Consider the following 18,185-nt stretch of genomic DNA (forward strand, 5'->3'; position numbering starts at 1 on the left):
TTTAATTTTTCTATCTTCAAAAACAATAGTCAAACCACGCAAAATAGTTAATAAAGATTTATCATATGTCATTTTTCAAACTTTGAAGATATTTTTTTTTGTAGCTCATCCACTTATGAGGTGGCTTTGAAAGGCCCCTATGTTAGAAACACGACATAAATAACCCCTTTTTAAAATGTGTCCTCTTCAAAGTTGTCAAAACAACATTAGGAAATTTGTTCACTCTTCTGGAGTATAAGGATATGTTTCCACGGTCAGGATTGCACCAGGATTTGACGCAGGTAAAATCTGCACCAAATCTGCACCTGAGGTCACTGGCAGGTCACCTGCGTTTTTCATGCGTTTTTTGATGCGTTTTTTTTTCATGCGGATTTGTGTGCATTTTTGTAAGCTCAATAAAGATATACAAAAAAAAAGAATTGTGATGTCATTTCTTGTCCAACCTCTTCATTTACATACTCCATTGAATAATATACACACACAGATAGATAGATAGATAGATACGTTAGATGAATACAATAGATAGATACGATACATATCTATCTATCTATCTATCTATCTATCTATCTATCTATCTATCTATCTATCTATCTATCTATCGTGTCTATCTATCACATCTATCTATCTATCGTATTTATCTATGGTATTTATCTATCGTATCTATCTATCAATATATCTATCTATTATCTACCGAAATATCTATCTATATATATATATCTATATATACGGAAGATATTTCGATAGATATGTTGATAGATAGATAATAGATAGATAATAGATAGATATGATAGATAGATGGATACGATAGATAGATAGATATGATAGATATCTTTCTATCATATCTATCTATTGTATCCATCTATTGTATCTATCTATATATTGTATCCATCTATGGTATCTACAGTATCTATCTATCTATCTATCTATCGTTATATCTATCTATAAATATTTCTATCTATATATAGATATATCGATAGATAGATATATCAATAAATAATAGATAGATAATAGATAAATAGATAATAGATAGATACGATAGATAATAGATAAACAGATGATTGATAGATACGATAGATAGATACGATAGATGGATCACACAAGCGAGAAAATCGGACGAGTCTTGCATCTTAATACCCGGCACTGCCGCCGGCACTCCGGTGTGGAGCGTGCAGCTGCATGTATTTCTATGCAGCTGCACGTTCCACTCCCAAGTGCCGACTACGGTGTCGGGTATTAAGATGCGAGAATCGTCCGAGTTTCTCGCATGTGTGATCCCGGCCTTAATTAAGGACACACACACGAAATCTGCGTTAGGCTGGGGTCACACTCGTGAGAAACTCACACAAGTCTCTCGCTTCAATACCCGGCACTGCCACCGGCACTCGGGAGCGGAGCTTGTGGCTGCATGTATTTTTATGCAGCTGAATGCTTCGGTCCCGAGTGCCCGCGGCAGTGACGGGTATTAACGCCGGCCTTAAACGCAACAGGTTTAATTTAAAAAAAAAACTTAAAAAAAATATGGTGTGGGCTCCCGCGCAATTTTCTGTGCCAGAGACGGAAAGCCAGCACCTGGGGGACTGATGTTTGTAGCCTGGGAAAGGGTTAATACCCATGGAGCTTCCCAGGCTATGAATATCAGCCCGCAGCTGTCTGCGTAGCCTTTACTGGCCATAAAAAAGGGGGACCCCGAAAGATATGACGTGGACACAGCTGTGATTATATGTTATATAGTTGTGTTACACTGCCCTTTTCTTTTTTCTTTTTTATAAAGCGCTAACATATTCCGTAGCGCTTTACAGTTTGCACACATTATCGTTGCTGTCCCCATTGGGGCTCACAATCTAAGTTCCCTATCAGTATGTCTTTGGAATGTGGGAGGAATCGGAGTACCCGGAGGAAACCCACGCAAACACGGAGAGAACATACAAACTCTTTGCAGATGTTGTCCTTAGTGGGGCTTGAACCCAGGAATCCAGCGCTGCAAGGCTGCTGTGCTATCCACTGCGCCACAGTGCTGCCCTCACTTCTTGTAACCTACAAGTGTACAAAGATATTATACATTCACCATGTGACCAGTGGGCCTGTATAACTTCAAATGCCAGGGCTGAATTTTAGTCCCAGTCCGGCCCTCAAGCATACCCTTAAACATAATAAAGCAAACTTAGGATTAGTGTTGAGCCACCTCCCTAGTGTTCGGGTTTGGTTCGTCGATCAGGGAGGTGTTCGCCGAACTGTTCATCGAACACGGTCAAACCCCATTGAAACCAATGGCAGGCAAACACAAACACATACAAACACATAGAAAACACCTTAAAAGGTGTCCAAAAGCTGAAATACTGCTCAGAAGACACAACAAACATGGAAAAGTCACAACTACATATAGTCATGCGAAAAGAAAAGAGGTGGAGGAGTAAAAGGAGGAGGAGACACAGATATAGGCATGTCATGACCTTCTAAAATCAAGAAAGGCTGGAGTAAAAATCTAAACTCACTCTACTAACACCCAGACGTCTTGACAAAAAAAATAAAAAAATAAATATCTTTAGGTAGAATGGCGGCGGGTCTGGTTACTACCTGTGCCTCCGAATAGTGTCTTCCCATTGGGCTGCTTCTGTGAAGGAGCATACTACATAGATCGCTGTTTGCCCATGGGGTGCTCCATAACCTGCTCACTATTTGAGGCATTTATTTGCTTCCTTGAATGTGTCGTCATGGACGTTTGTAAGGCGGCACATATTATCCATTACCTCGCCCAAAAGATTCGCCACAGTGTGAAAACACGTGGTAGTCCACCTGTGAGAAGGAGAGAGCTGGAGGGAGAGTGGACACCCCAAAGCCGAGGGGTTAAATTGAGAAAGAAAGAAGGCAGTGTAGCTTGTTTCATGGGTGGGGTACTCTGCTGAGTAGCAGAAATTGCTACTAGGCCCAAAAGGATTTCCTGGGCCAGATGCCATTAAAAAATAGTACTTAGGTAAACAGGCGGTGTAGCTTGCTTCATGGGTGGGGTACGCTGCTGAGTAGCACTAAATTCTACTAGGCCCAAACGGATTTCCTGGGCTAGATGCCGTTACAAAATAGTAGTTAGGTAAACAGGCGGTGTAGCTTGCTTCATGGGTGGGGTACTCTGCTGAGTAGCACAAAATGCTATTAGGTACAAAACGATATCCTGGGCTAGATGCAGTTAAAAATTAGTAATTAGATCAACAGGCGGTGTACCTTGCTTCATGGGTTGGGTACGCTGCTGAGTATCACTAAATTGTACTAGGCCCAAACGGATTTCCTGGGCTAGATGCTGTTACAAAATAGTAGTTAGGTAAACAGGCGGTGTAGCTTGCTTCATGGGTGGGGTACGCTGCTGAGTATCACTAAATTCTACTAGGCCCAAACGGATTTCCTGGGCTAGATGCCATTAAAAAATAGTACTTAGGTAAATGGGCGGTGTGGCTAGCTTCATGGGTGGGGTACTCTGCTGAGTAGCAGAAAACGCTATTAGGTACAAAAGGATTTCCTGGGCTAGATGCCGTTAAAAAATAGTACTTAGGTAAACAGGCGGTGGGTGGCTGGGCTACTCTGGTGACTAGCAGACACTGAAGCTTTGGAGCAGACTTCTGAATCCCAAGCCATAGTATAAGGAAACAACTCTGCAGACGACCCCACCCACTTGGAATTGACGATGGCAACGTCATGTAAAACTCCGCAAGGGGACTAAATAAAAGAGTCTTCATTTTTTCCAAAAATTCGGCCACAGACACCACTTAAGTGGCATCAATTTCGCCAGAGTTTTTTAAAATGGTTGGTGAGGTGATTTTCAAAAATCATCAAGCTTTTAGTCTCCCCAAGATGACACAGGGGTAGAAAGTCCTTGCGGATCCAGGATTTGTTCATCTTGATGAACGTTAGTCTGTCTACATTGTCACTGGACAGCCACGTGTGCTTATCTGTCAGCACACCACCAGCAGTGCTGAACACATGTTCAGAGAGAACGCTGGCTGCGGGGCACGGCAAGATCTCCAAGGCGTGAGTGGCGAGCTCAGGCCATTTTTCAAGATTGGAAGCCCAAAATGAGCAAGGGTCCAGTTCCACAGTCATGGCATTGATGTTAACTTGGAGATACTCTTGTACCATCCTCTCTAGGCGTTGGCTTTGCGTCAGACTTCTTGTCTCCTGTGGCCTTGCAAAGGATGGTCTAAAAAAATCTTGAAACAATTGGAAAAAATTGCTGTTACCACCAGATACGTTGTTACTGTTATGGTTTGAGTGATGACTCGATAGTCCCACGGTTGGCAAGTTAGAACTCAGAGATTGACTACGTGCACCACTGGTGTTTTGTGGAAAAGCAGATGTTAGATTCTGTAACAGTCTCTGCTGATACTCCTGCATGCGTGAATCCCTTTCTATGGCAGGAATTATTTCGCCAAATTTGCTTTTGTACCGGGGATCTAAGAGAGTGGCAACCCAGTAGTCGGCATTACTTCGGATTCTGACAATCCGAGGGTCATGTTGCAGGTAGTGCAGCAAAAAGGCACTCATGTGTCTTGCGCATCCAGGAGGACCAAGTCCTTGTTGTCTTGATGGTGGTGAGGTGAGAATCATGCTTCCTTCGTCTGCCCTCTCCCCCCAACCTCGCACAACAGAAATTTGATCAAGGTCTCCCTCATCTGATGAAAATAATAGAGACACGTGCACTATTAGTAATGGTGCAAAAGGTAGGTTCCCACACCATGTGGTACATAGAGAAATAAACCTTGCACTCAACTTAATGTAATAATATTGTGTGCCCAGAGACCTGTTTGTCTCTTTTCTCTGTCCGCATACTTATCCAATAGTACGTAACTGATGAAAGTCCTGTGTGTTTTGGAACGAAACGTTTTAGTACTACAATAAAATATCTCACCTGAGCATTAAGTTGAGTGCAAGGTTTATTTCTCTATGTCCCTCATCTGATGAGTCTTCCATGCCCAGTGCCAGTTTGTCCTCCACTTCTTCCTCGCCTCCTGCACCTTCCTCAACAGCTTGGCTGCTACCATGCGCCCTTGGTAACCCCTCTCCCCCAGCCTCCAATGCCAGCCGCCTTGGTGCTGCCAACCTTCTTTACCTTGGAGATATGATTCCTTCTGCATACGACTCCTCCTGTTCCTCCTCCTCCTCCTCTTGTTCCACCACCTGACTCCGAACACTGTGTAAGGTGTGCTCCAGCATGTAAATCACCGGAATGGTCATGCTGATAATGGCATCGTCAGCACTAAACATCTTCGTTGCTATTTCAAAACTGTGCAGAAGGGTGCATAGGTCCCTGATCTGAGACCACTCCTGCAACGTATTTTGCCCCACCTCTTGAGCTCATTGGCCCAGGCTATATGTCATAACGTATTGCACCAGGGCTCGTCGGTGCTGCCACAGTCACTGCAACATGTGCAGAGTTGAATTCCACCGTGTGGGCACATCGCATTTCAGCCGGTGAACTGGCAGGCCCAATGACTTCTGTAGAGATGCAAGTCGTCGAGCTGCGGGATGCAAACGGCGGAAGTAAGCACACAGCAACCGTGCCCTCTGCGGAAGCCTATCTAGTCCGGGATAGTGGGATAAAAATTGCTGGACAACCAGGTTCAAAACGTGAGCCATACAAGGCACATGTGTGACATTGCGCCGGCGAAGGGTTGCACCCAGGTTTGCAGCATTGTCGCACACAGCCTTCCCTGGCTGCAGGTTGAGTGTAGACAACCATTGATGGAACTCGGTCTCCAGAGCTGACCACAACTCCTCTGCTGTGTGACTCACATTTCCCAGACATTTCAATGTAAACACTGCCTGATGCCTTTGAACCCTGGTGACAGCATAGTGAGGGGGTGTGCAGGATTCCTTCTGCACAGTTACAACGTGAATGGCATTACCAGACAGGCTTTGGGTGCAGGTGGAGGACCGAGAGGAGGTTGAGGAGGCAGAAGCAGTGGAGGAACTTCTAGATACAGACGATCGACGAGCAACTCGTGGTCACAGCAAGACTTGGACAGCAGCCCCTTCTTCTGATGTCGTCGTAGTTACCCAGTTCCCAGTCACAGACATGTAACGCCCCTGTCCATGTCTACTCGTCCAAGTGTCTGTGTGAAATGCACCCTGTCACACACAGAGTTTCTCAAGGAAGCGGTGATGTTGTGTGCGACATGCTGGTGTAGCGGAGGCACAGCTTTCTTTGAGAAGTAGTGGCAACTGGGCATCTGGTACTGGGGCACTGCGATGGACATAAGGTCTCGAAAATCCTCTGTGTCCACCGGGCAGAAAGGCAGCATTTCTGTAGCCAACAGCTTGTTGATGGAGAAATTCAACCTCTTAGCTTTGTCATGGCTAGGAGGAAATGGTCTTTGGAGTTGAGTAGGGTGTCCCCGGCAAACTGCTGGCCTGTGAGGAAGGTGCAGGCGGAGATGTTATGTTGCCTTGATCAAAATGTGGTGTCGATATCGGAGAGCGCTCAACACCAGCAGGTGTTTCCACTAGCAAGTGTCCTGACGACCTGCCAATCACATTGTCTGTTGCGGGTAAAGAGGTGGAAGGTCTGCATCCAAAACCATGTGCGACTGCTGTCCCCACATTCACAGACGATGAAAAGGATGCGGATGCACTTGATGGGGCAGACGGTGGTTGGCCCAGCCCACTAGGCCGCATTGTAGCACAGTGAGCTTCCCACTGCAACTTATGCCTCATATCCATGTGACGGTTCATGCATGAAGTACTCAAGCTAGTGATTTTTTGGCCTCTACTGAGATTTTGTTCACAAATCTTACAGACAACATGAGTTGGGTCACCCTTTGCGATGTCAAAAAATGCCCAGGCTTTGCAAGGCTTAGAGCCCGTGCGACCTGAAGAGCCACCACGACTTCTGGTCTGAGGCACAGTTGGGGTTGAGGATGCAGTTGTTGACGTGCTTCCAGTACTCTGTCTCTGTCCAGGAAGGCGCACCGTTACCTTGTCGTCAGCCTTGTCACTAACATCTTCTTCTGCTGACCTCGTGGACTGGCGGACTGGGGGTTGACAGTAAGTGGGGTCTACAACCTGGTCATCATCATCCTGTGTGTTCTCACACCCGTCGTCCTCAGAGCCAACCTCTTCCTGCCCCGACCAAAAAGTCAAGTTTTCATTCCAATCAGGTATCTCAGTCTCATCATCATCTTCCTCATTGTCTCCACCAACAGGAGTTACAGTTTGGTAACGAGGGTCTACATTATGCTCAGAACCTTCTTCATCTGGGCCTGGATCCGACTCACAAAGAGTCTGGGCATCAGTGCAGATCATTTCCTCGTCTGGATTCACAGAAGCTCTGGAGCTGACCTCTGATTCCCAGGCTACAGTATGCGTAAACAGCTCTACAGACTCAACTATGTATGTTACCCCATGCTCAGACGGGCAGCTGGAGACTTGGGAGCTGTGAGGAAGCAATTGCGATTGGGGTGACAACTCTGAGGACTGGAGTAGTTGTGATGTTAAAGTTGACATGGAGGAGAGCCCAGTTGAACGAGCACTTGATATCCGTTCAAGCACCTGCTGTTTTTGTGCCTCATCTGGAATTTTTTGCGATGCTTGTAGCGATGGTCGTAAGAAAGGGATCATATCAGATTGTCCACGAAAAGAAGTAGACATCTTACTTTGGCTGGAAGATGGTCTTTCTTCTGCAGATGTTACTGTTGCTTTACCACCTACCCCATGGACACAACCTTTTTTTCCTTTTCCAACGTGCCTATTCCCCTTTCCATCAGCAGCAGGCCTTTTGCCACTCATTTTAGTGCTTAACTAATTGTCAACTCTGTATCTGTCATTGTTGGCACAACAACCGATGGATGAAAACCGAGCAGAACTGAGTGGCCAAACTGTGGTACTAGGCCTAAAACTAATAACTGGATTAGATGCAGTGAAAATAGAGATACACAGGCGGTATAGTTTGTTTCAAAGGCGAGCTACTCTGCTGACGTGCAGATACTGCTCCTAGGCCCTAAACTATTAACTGGATTAGATGCAGTGAAAATAGAGATACACAGGCGGTATAGTTTGTTTCACAGGCGGGCTACTCTGCTGACGTGCAGACATTGCTCCTAGGCCCAAAACTAATAACTGGATAAGATGCAGTGAAAATAGAGATGCACAGGCGGTGTAGTTAGGCTCACAGGCGGGCTACTCACATGACTATCAGACAATGCTACTAGCCCAAAAGGATTGGCTGAGCTAGATTACACCAAATGCTGTGACAAACACTTGCACAGCACTGGCACAGACCTGCCTGGCAAACAGTGCTATGAACTGCTGTAACCTACCCTGAAAAGGACTGATATTACAACTAGTCTCGACTCCTCCCGACTCTCTAAACCTATCTGTCTGACAATTCGCTCCAAAAAAACACACTCTTTGTCTGTATAGCGGCCACAGCAGCAGCGGTGCCATCTAACACTAAGCTGCAGCAGTGAGGAAATGGTGGCGACGGGGCAAATGGCTGGTTCTTATAGGGCAAGGACATGTGACATATACAGCCAATGACACATGCCCTTGCTTGTGTGCATCACATGCACATTGCTGTGTGTGTGCGCACTGCTGATAGGCTGAGAGACTGCACCGCCCCACTGTAAATGCGGGAAAGAAAAAAAAATGGAGATCAGCGTTATTTCAGCACAGATCTATCCCCCGCCCTCCCCCGCCTACTATACACTGAAACAGTCTATTAACAATGACAAACAGTTTTAATGTGCAAATCAAGCAGGGCTTTTGCTGAATGAACAGTTATCGAACAGAAACTTGAACAGCCGAATTTTAAGCAAATTGTTCGGGTTCGTCAAACGACTCGAACACCGCCCAAAACAGCTCGAATTTGAGATTGGCGAACAGTTCGACTCGAACACCGCTCATCTCTACTTGGGATGTGCAACCTGACTCAAACCCAGGCCTCATAAATGATCAGCATTTTGTAGATTTTGGGGTGTATTTATTAGGTTTTTTCCAGGCACTCGGCATTGCAAAATTAGGGGCATGTTAATTTTATTCTACATGTTAGCACAATTATTATGTTTTTTTGCTTTTGCACAATAAAAACACTTAAAAAATATTTTCTGTATTACCATATTCCATAACTTTTTAACAAAATGGAACGCTCTTCAGGGCCGTGGAGTACTCGGTACCGGGTCCGGTACTTTAGGGGAAGTGTCACGGCGGCGGCGACCCGGTCCGTGGCCCTGGGCACCCATGTAAAAGGGAAATGTCTTTAAGGAGGTTTGTGAATAAAGTTTGTTCATGACGCCACCTGTGGTATTCTGTCAGCACTGACGCTGCTTAAAGGAGTCCTCTGGGGTGATGTTATGGCAGCTAAGAGGGTATAACTTCCCACAGGTAAAGTAGGTCCCCAGGGCTCCTGGTGTATAGATGAGAATGGTAAGTGGTGCAGTAAAGAACGAGGACACAGTTTTGCAGTCTCTTTACCTGGTTTACTGGAGACTTCAGGCATCCACAGTCCAAGGCATCAGATCACAGGTACAGGCAGGGTTGGAAGTGAGTTCAGAGACCCCTTTACCAGGTGGAGATAAAAGCTTTCCTACTAGCACTTTGGTGTAGTCCCTTGCTGCCTGTGGCTTCTATCAAGGTCCTCACAGTTCTTTCTGTCCTCCATAAAGGTGGGACACTAACTCGTATGACAGGTGGCTCAAGACTTTTTACAGGGTCTCTATGCACTACTGTGTCTCCTGGGTATTACGGTGGACAAGTTACATGTAGTCCAGCTGTCCTGCCGGGTTTTGCTGTGCCACTTAGAGTCCAACACAACCTAGGTCTTCCGGCTACCAGTGTCTGCACTCTGCAGGGAGGTAGCCCAGCCGTGGCTATTCTCTCCAGTTGTTACTCTCATGTGCTTCACTCTCCTGGACACTCACTATAAATCTGTTCTTCCTTCTGTATATCTTTCTCCAGGAGCTGCAGCACCCTCTTGGCTGCACGACCCCTTCAGTCCTTCCGACATTCACTGTCTCTGCTCTCTCTTCTGTTTGGACGCATCTTCTAATTTTTCTGTATTTTCATGACTATGAAAATTGTACATTCACACTGAAGGCATCAAAACTATGAATTAACACATGTGGAATTATATACTTAACAAAAAAGTGTGAAACAACTGAAAATATGTCTTATATTCTAGGTTCTTCAAAGTAGCCACCTTTTGCTTTGATGACTGCTTTGTACACTCTTGGCATTCTCTTGATGAGCTTCAAGAGGTAGTCACCGGGAATGGTTTTCACTTCACAGGTGTGCCCTGTCAGGTTTAATAAGTGGGATTTCTTGCCTTATAAATGGGGTTGGGACCATCAGTTGTGTTGTGCAGAAGTCTGGTGGATACACAACTGTTAGTCCTACTGAATAGACAGTTATAATTTGTATTATGGCAAGAAAAAAGCAGCTAAGTAAAGAAAAACGAGTGGCCATCATTACTTTAAGAAATGAAGGTCAGTTGTCCGATTGGGCAAACTTTGAAAGTGTCACGACGTGCAGTGGCAAAAACCATCAAGCGCTACAAAGAAACTGGCTCACATGTGGACCGCCCCAAGAAAGGAAGACCAAGAGTCACCTCTACTTCTGAGGATAAGTTTATCCGAGTCACCAGCCTCAGAAATTGCAGGTTAACAGCAGCTCACATTAGAGACCAGGTCAATGTCACACAGAGTTCTAGCAGCAGACACATCTCTACAACAACTGTTAAGAGGAGACTTTGTGCAGCAGGCTTTCATGGTAAAATAGCTGCTAGGAAACCACTGCTAAGGACAGGCAACAAGCAGAAGAGACTTTTTTGGGCTAAAGAACACAAGGAATGGAGGTTAGACCAGTGGAAATCTGTGCTTTGGTCTGATGAGTCCAAATTTGAGATCTTTTGGTTCCAACCACCGTGTCTTTGTGCGCCGCAGAAAAGGTGAATGGATGGACTCTATATGCCTGGTTCCCACTGTGAAGCATGGAGGAGGAGGTGTGATGGTGTGGGGGTGCTTTGCTGGTGACACTCTAGGGGATTCATTCAAAATTGAAGGCATACTGAACAAGCATGTCTACCACAGCATCTTGCAGCGGCATGCTATTCCATCCGGTTTGCATTTAGTTGGACCATCATTTATTTTTCAACAGGACAATGACCCCAAACACACCTCCCGGCTGTGTAAGGGCTGTTTGACCAAGAAGGAGAGTGATGGGGTGCTACGCCAGATGACCTGGCCTCTACAGTCACCAGACCAGAACCCTATTGAGATGGTTTGGGGTGAGCTGGACTGCAGAGTGAAGGCAAAATGGCCAACAAATGCTAAGCATCTCTAGGAACTCCTTCAAGATTGTAGGAAGACCATTCCCGGTGACTACCTCTTGAAGCTCATCAAGAGAATGCCAAGAGCATGTGCAAAGCAGTCATCACAACAAAAGGTGGCTACTTTGAAGAACCTAGAATATAAGAAATAATTTCAGTTGTTTCACACTTTCTTGTTAAGTATATAATTCCACATGTGTTAATTCATAGTCTTGATGCCTTCAGTGTGAATGTACAATTTTCATAGTCATGAAAATACAGAAAAATCTTTAAATGAGAAGGTGTGTCCAAACTTTTGGTCTGTACTGTATATATATATATATATATATATATATATATATATATATATATATATACATATATATATATATTTTTTTTTATTATATATATATATACATATACTATATAATTGTCTAAGGGTCACTTACGTCTTTCTGTCTGTCTGTCCTTCTGTCTGTCACGGATATTCATTGGTCGCGGCCTCTGTCTGTCAAGGAATCCAAGTCGCTGATTGGTCGCGGCAAAACAGCCACGACCAATCAGCGACGGGCACAGTCCGGTGGAAAAATGGCCGCTCCTTCTTCCCCGCAGTCAGTGCCCGCTCCATACTCCCCTCCAGTCAGCGCTCACACAGGGTTAATGGCTGCATTACACCGCGTTATGCCGCAGTGTAACGCACTCCCTTAACGCTGCTATTAACCCTGTGTGACCAACTTTTTACTATTGAGGCTGCCTATGCAGCATCAATAGTAAAAAGAATGTAATGTTAAAAATAATTAAAAAATAAAAAATCGTTATATACTCACCGTCGGCCCCCGCATCCAGAACCGGCCTTTACTGCTCCTCGCGACGCTCCGGTGACCGGTCCATGCATTGCGGTCTCGCGAGATGATGACGTGGCGGTCTCGCAAGACCACTACGTCATCATCTCGCAAGACCGCAATACATCGCATGACCAATCAGCGACATTGCCGCGAGATTTAAATCCCGCTTCGCTGATTGGTAGCGCCCAGCTGGTGCATGCGACCAATCAGCGACATTAGCGCGGGATTTAAATCCCGCTTCCCTGATTGGTCGCGCCCAACCGGCACTCCCAATCAGCGACAATGGCACGGGATTTAAATCCCGCTCCGTTGATTGGTCGCGCCCAGCCGACCTTGGCACTGGATTTAAATCCCACTTCGCTGATTGGTAGCGCCCAGCCGGCGCGACAAATCAGCGACATTGGCGCGGGATTTAAATCCCGCTTCGTTGATTGGTAGCGCCCAGCCGACACACGCGACCAATCAGCGACATTGCCGCGAGATTTAAATCCCGCTTTGCTGATTGCTCGCGCCCAGCCGGCGCGACCAATCAGCGACATTGCTGCGGGATTTAAATCCCGCTTCACTGATTGGTCGCGCCCAGCCGATATTGGTGTGGGATTTAAATCCCGCTTTGCTGATTGCTCGCACCCAGTCGGCGCGACCAATCAGCGACATTGCCGCGGGATTTAAATCCCGCTTCCCTGATTGGTCGCGCCCAGCCGGCGAGTCCAATCAGCGACATTGCCGCGGTACTTTTTACTATTGAGGCTGCCTATGCAGCCTCAATTGTAAACAGATGTAATGTTAAAAATAATAAAACAAAAAACCTGCTATTCTCACCTTCAAAAGTCCGACGATGCGCTCGCGCCGGCAGCCATCTGCCGTTCTCGCCATCGCCATCTCGCGAGACCGCTAAGTCATCTGGGTAATTTCGTAATGCATCCTGGGAACGGAAGATGGCGGCAGCCGCGCTTCTCGGCACAGCTTCGCTGGATCTCAGGGGGTGAATCTATAACTATTTGTTATTTTAATTTTTTTTTTAACAGGGATATGGTGCCCACACTGCTAAATACTGCGTGGGCTGCGTTATATACTACATGGCTGCTGTATACTCCATGGGCAGTGTTATATACTCCGTGGGCTGTGTGATATAATGCGTGAGCTGTGCTATATACTACGTGCCCTGTGTTATATACTGCGTGGGCAGTGTTATATACCGCGTGGCTGCTATATACTACATGGGCAGTGTTATATACTCCGTGGGCTGTGTATTATACTGCGTGGGCTGTGCTATATACTACGTGCCCTGTGTTATATACTGCGTGGGCTGTGTTATACACCACATGGCTGCTATATACTACATGAGCAGTGTTATATACTCCGTGGGCTGTGTGATATACTGCGTGGGCTGTGCTATATACTATGTGCCCTGTGTTATATACTGCGTGTCCTGTGTTATATACTATGTCGCCTGTGTTATATACTGCGTGGCTGCTATATACTGCATGGGCTGTGTTATATAGTACGTGGGCTGTGTTATATACTACGTTGGCTGTGTTAAATACTCTGTGGGATGTGTTATATACTCCGTGGGCTGTGTGATATACTGCGTGGGCTGTGTTATATACTGCGTGGCTGCTATATATTGTGTGGGCTGTGTTATATAGTATGTGGGCTGTTATATACTCCGTGGGCTGTGTGACATACTGCTTGGCCTGTGTTATATGGTGCGTGGCCTGTGTTATATATTGCGTGGCTGCTATATACTGTGTGGGCTGTGTTATATAGTACGTGGGCTGTGTTATATACTCTGTCATGGGCTGTGTGATATACTGCGTGGCCTGTGTTATGCACTACATGACCTGTGTTATATACTGCGCGGCTGCTATATACCACGTGGCCTGTGTTATATACTGTTTGGGCTGTGTTATATACTGCGTGGCCACTGTTATATACGTGTGGCCTGTATTAATGCATCGGGTATTCTACAATATGTATGTATATAGAAGCCACAAAGTATATAACAAAGGCCACGTAATATTTGCTATATACTACGTGGCCTGTGCTATATACTATGTGGCTGCTATATACATACATACGTATTCTAGAATACCCGATGCGTTAGAATCGGGCCACCATCTAGTATATATATATATAGGAAAGTCATCCATAAACTGGGTCAGGGCTCCCCCTTCTGGCCTGGAGTGTGAAGTGTGAACATGTTGTATGCTTGCGATTACCTGATAAGAAGAATCCTTCATCGCTTCCAAGCGTGACATCACTCTCCCCGTGAGGAAAGCAATGCCACTGTGACAACCATGACCCTGGGGTGTCACACTTCTATTAACCCCTTTCTGCCAATGGACGTACTATTCCGTCCATGTGGGGTGGGCCCTACTTCCCAAGGACGGAATAGTACGTCCAGCGCGATCGGCCGCGCTCACGGGGGAAGCGCGGCCGATCGCGGCCGGGTGTCAGCTGCCTATCGCAGCTGACATCCGGCGCTATGTGCCAGGAGCGGTCACGGACCACCCCCGGCACATTAACCCCCGGCACACTGTGATCAAACATGATCGCGGTGTGCCGGCGGTACAGGGAAGCATCGCGCAGGGAGGGGGCTCCCTGCGGGCTTCCCTGAGCCCCCCGCAGCAACGCGATGTGATCGCGTTGCTGCGAGGGTCTCCTTATCTCCCTTTCTGCTCCAGGCCCGGATCCAAGATGGCCGCGGCATCCGGGTCCTGCAGGGAGGGAGGTGGCTTCACAGAGCCTGCTCAGATCAGGCACTGTGAAGCCTGCAGTGCTCTGAGACAGATCGGTGATCTGACAGAGTGCTGTGCAAACTGTCAGATCACCGATCTGTGGTGTCCCCCCCTGGGACAAAGTAAAAAAGTAAAAAAAAAAATTTCCACACGTGTAAAAAAAAAAAAAAAAAAATTCCTAAATAATGAAAAAAAAAAAAATTATTCCCATAAATTCATTTCTTTATCTAAATAAAAAAACAAACAATAAAAGTACACATATTTAGTATCGCCGTGTCCGTAATGACCCATCCTATAAAACTGGCCCACTAGTTAACCCGTTCAATAAACACCGTAAGAAAAAAAAAAAAACGAGGCAAAAAACAACGCTTTATTATCATACCGCCGAACAAAAAGTGGAATAACACGCGATCAAAAAGACAGATATAAATAACCATGGTACCGCTGAAAGTGTCATCTTGTCCCGCAAAAAATGAGCTGCCATACAGCATCATCAGCAAAAAAATTAAAAAGTTATAGTCCTCAGAATAAAGCGATGCAAAAATAATTATTTTTTCTATAAAATAGTTTTTATAGTACAAAAGCGCCAAAACATAAAAAAATGATATAAATGAGGTATCGCTGTAATCGTACTGACCCAAAGAATAAAACTGCTTTATCCATTTTACCAAACGCGGAACGGTATAAACGCCTCCCCCAAAAGAAATTCATGAATAGCTGGTTTTTGGTCATTCTGCCTCACAAAAATCGGAATAAAAAGCGATCAAAAAATGTCATGTGCCCGAAAATGTTACCAATAAAATCGTCAACTCGTCCCGCAAAAAACAAGACCTCACATGACTCTGTGGACCAAAATATGGAAAAATTATAGCTCTCAAAATGTGGTAACGCAAAAAATATTTTTTTGCAATAAAAAGCGTCTTTTAGTGTGTGACGATTGCCAATCATAAAAATCTGCTAACAAACCCGCTATAAAAGTAAATCAAGCCCCCCTTCATCACCCCCTTAGTTGGGGAAAAATAAAAAAATTTAAAAAATGTATTTATTTCCATTTTCCAATTAGGGTTAGGGCTAGGGTTAGGGTTAGGGATAGGGCTAGGGTTAGGGCTAGGGTTAGAGTTAGGGCTAGGGTTAGGGTTAGGGTTAGGGCTAGGGTTAGGGATAGGGTTAGGGTTAGGGTTGGGGCTAGGGTTAGGGTTGGGGCTAGGGTTAGGGTTAGGGCTAGGGTTAGGGCTAGGGTTGGGGTTAGGGTTAAGGCTACAGTTAGGGTTGGGGCTAAAGTTAGGGTTAGGGTTGGAGCTAAAGTTAGGGTTAGGATTTGAATTACATTTACGGTTGGGAATAGGGTTGGGCTTAGGGTTAGGGGTGTGTCTGGGTTAGAGGTGTGGTTAGGGTTACCGTTGGGATTAGTGTTAGGGGTGTGTTTGGATTAGGGTTTCAGTTATAATTGGGTGGTTTCCACTGTTTAGGCACATCAGGGGCTCTCCAAACGCGACATGGCGTCTGATCTCAATTCCAGCTAATTCTGCGTTGAAAAAGTAAAACAGTACTCCTTCCCTTCCGAGCTCTCCCGTGTGCCCAAACAGGGGTTTACCCCAACATATGGGGTATCAGCGTACTCAGGACAAATTGGACAACAACTTTTGGGGTCCAATTTCTCCTGTTACCCTTGGGAAAATACAAAACTGGGGGCTAAAAAATAATTTTTGTGGGAAAAAAAGGATTTTTTATTTTCACGGCTCTGCGTTAAAAACTGTAGTGAAACACTTGGGGGTTCAAAGTTCTCACAACATATCTAGATAACTTCCTTGTGGGGTCTAGTTTCCAATATGGGGTCACTTGTGGGGGGTTTCTACTGTTTAGGTACATTAGGGGCTCTGCAAGCGCAATGTGACGCCTGCAGACCATTCCATCTAAGTCTGCATTCCAAATGGCGCTCCTTCCCTTCCGAGCCCTCCTATGCGCCCAAACGGTGGTTCCCCCCCCACATATATGGTATCAGCGTACTCAGGACAAATTGGACAACAACTTTGGGGTCCAATTTCTCCTGTTACCCTCGGGAAAATACAAAACTAGGGGCTAAAATATAATTTTTTGGGGAAATTTTTTTATTTTTATTTTCATGGCTCTGCGTTATAAACTGTAGTGAAACACTTGGGGGTTCAAAGTTCTCACAACACATCTAGATAAGTTCCTTGGGGGGTCTAGTTTCCAATATGGGGTCACTTGTGGGGGGTTTCTACTGTTTAGGTACATATGGGGCTCTGCAAACGCAATGTGACGCCTGCAGACCAATCCATCTAAGTCTGCATTCCAAATGATGCTCCTTCCCTTCCGTGCTCTGCCATGCTCTCAAACGGTGGTTCCCCCCACATATCAGGTATCAGCGTACTCAGGACAAATTGGACAACAATATTTAGGGTCCAATTTCTCCTGTTACCCTTGGAAAAATACAAAACTGGGGGCAAAAAATAATTTTTGTGGAAAAAAAAATTTTTTTTATTTGCGCGGCCCTGCGTTATAAACTGTAGTGAAACACTTGGGGGTTCAAAGCTCTCACATCACATCTAGATGAGTTCCTTAGGGGGTCTACTTTCCAAAATGGTGTCACTTGTGGGGGATTTCTACTGTTTAGGTACATTAGGGGCTCTGCAAATGCAATGTGATGCCTGCAGACCATTCCATCTAAGTCTGCATTCCAAATGGCACTCCTTCCCTTCTGAGCCCTCCCATGTGCCCAAACGGTGGTTCCCCCCCACATATAGCATATCAGCGCACTCAGGACAAATTGGACAACTTTTGGGGTCCAATTTCTCCTGTTACCCTCGGGAAAATACAAAACTGGGGGCTAAATATAATTTTTGTGGGAAAAAATGATTGTTTTATTTTTACGGCTCTGCATTATAAACTTCTGTGAAGCCCTTGGTGGGTCAATGTGCTCACCACACATCTAGGTAAGTTCCTTAGTGGGTCTATTTTCCAAAATGGTGTCACTTGTGGGGGGTTTCAATGTTTAGGCACATCAGTAGCTCTCCAAACGCAACATGGCGTCCCATCTCAATTCCTGTCAATTTTGCATTGAAAAGTCAAACGGCGCTCCTTCCCTTCCGAGCTCTCCCATGCGCCCAAACAGTGGTTTACCCCCACATATGAGGTATCAGCCTACCCAGGACAAATTGTGCAACAACGTTTGGGGTCTAATTTCTTCTCTTACCTTTGGGAAAATAAAAAATTGGGGGCTAAAAATAATTTTTGTGAAAAAAAAAATGATTTTTTATTTTTACGGTTCTGCATTATAAACTTCTGTGAAGCACT

The 18,185-nt window shown here is 45.5% G+C and overlaps 1 protein-coding gene across 3 annotated transcripts in view; it reads left to right on the forward strand.

Annotated features, from left to right (window-relative positions):
* The window catches only part of THEMIS2 (thymocyte selection associated family member 2), a 197,552-nt gene that overhangs the window by 78,456 nt on the left and 100,911 nt on the right, over positions 1 to 18,185 (forward strand). The window lies entirely within an intron of this gene.

This window comes from Ranitomeya imitator, chromosome 3 (assembly GCF_032444005.1).
Source record: "Ranitomeya imitator isolate aRanImi1 chromosome 3, aRanImi1.pri, whole genome shotgun sequence".
Classification (NCBI taxonomy): Eukaryota; Metazoa; Chordata; class Amphibia; order Anura; family Dendrobatidae; genus Ranitomeya; species Ranitomeya imitator.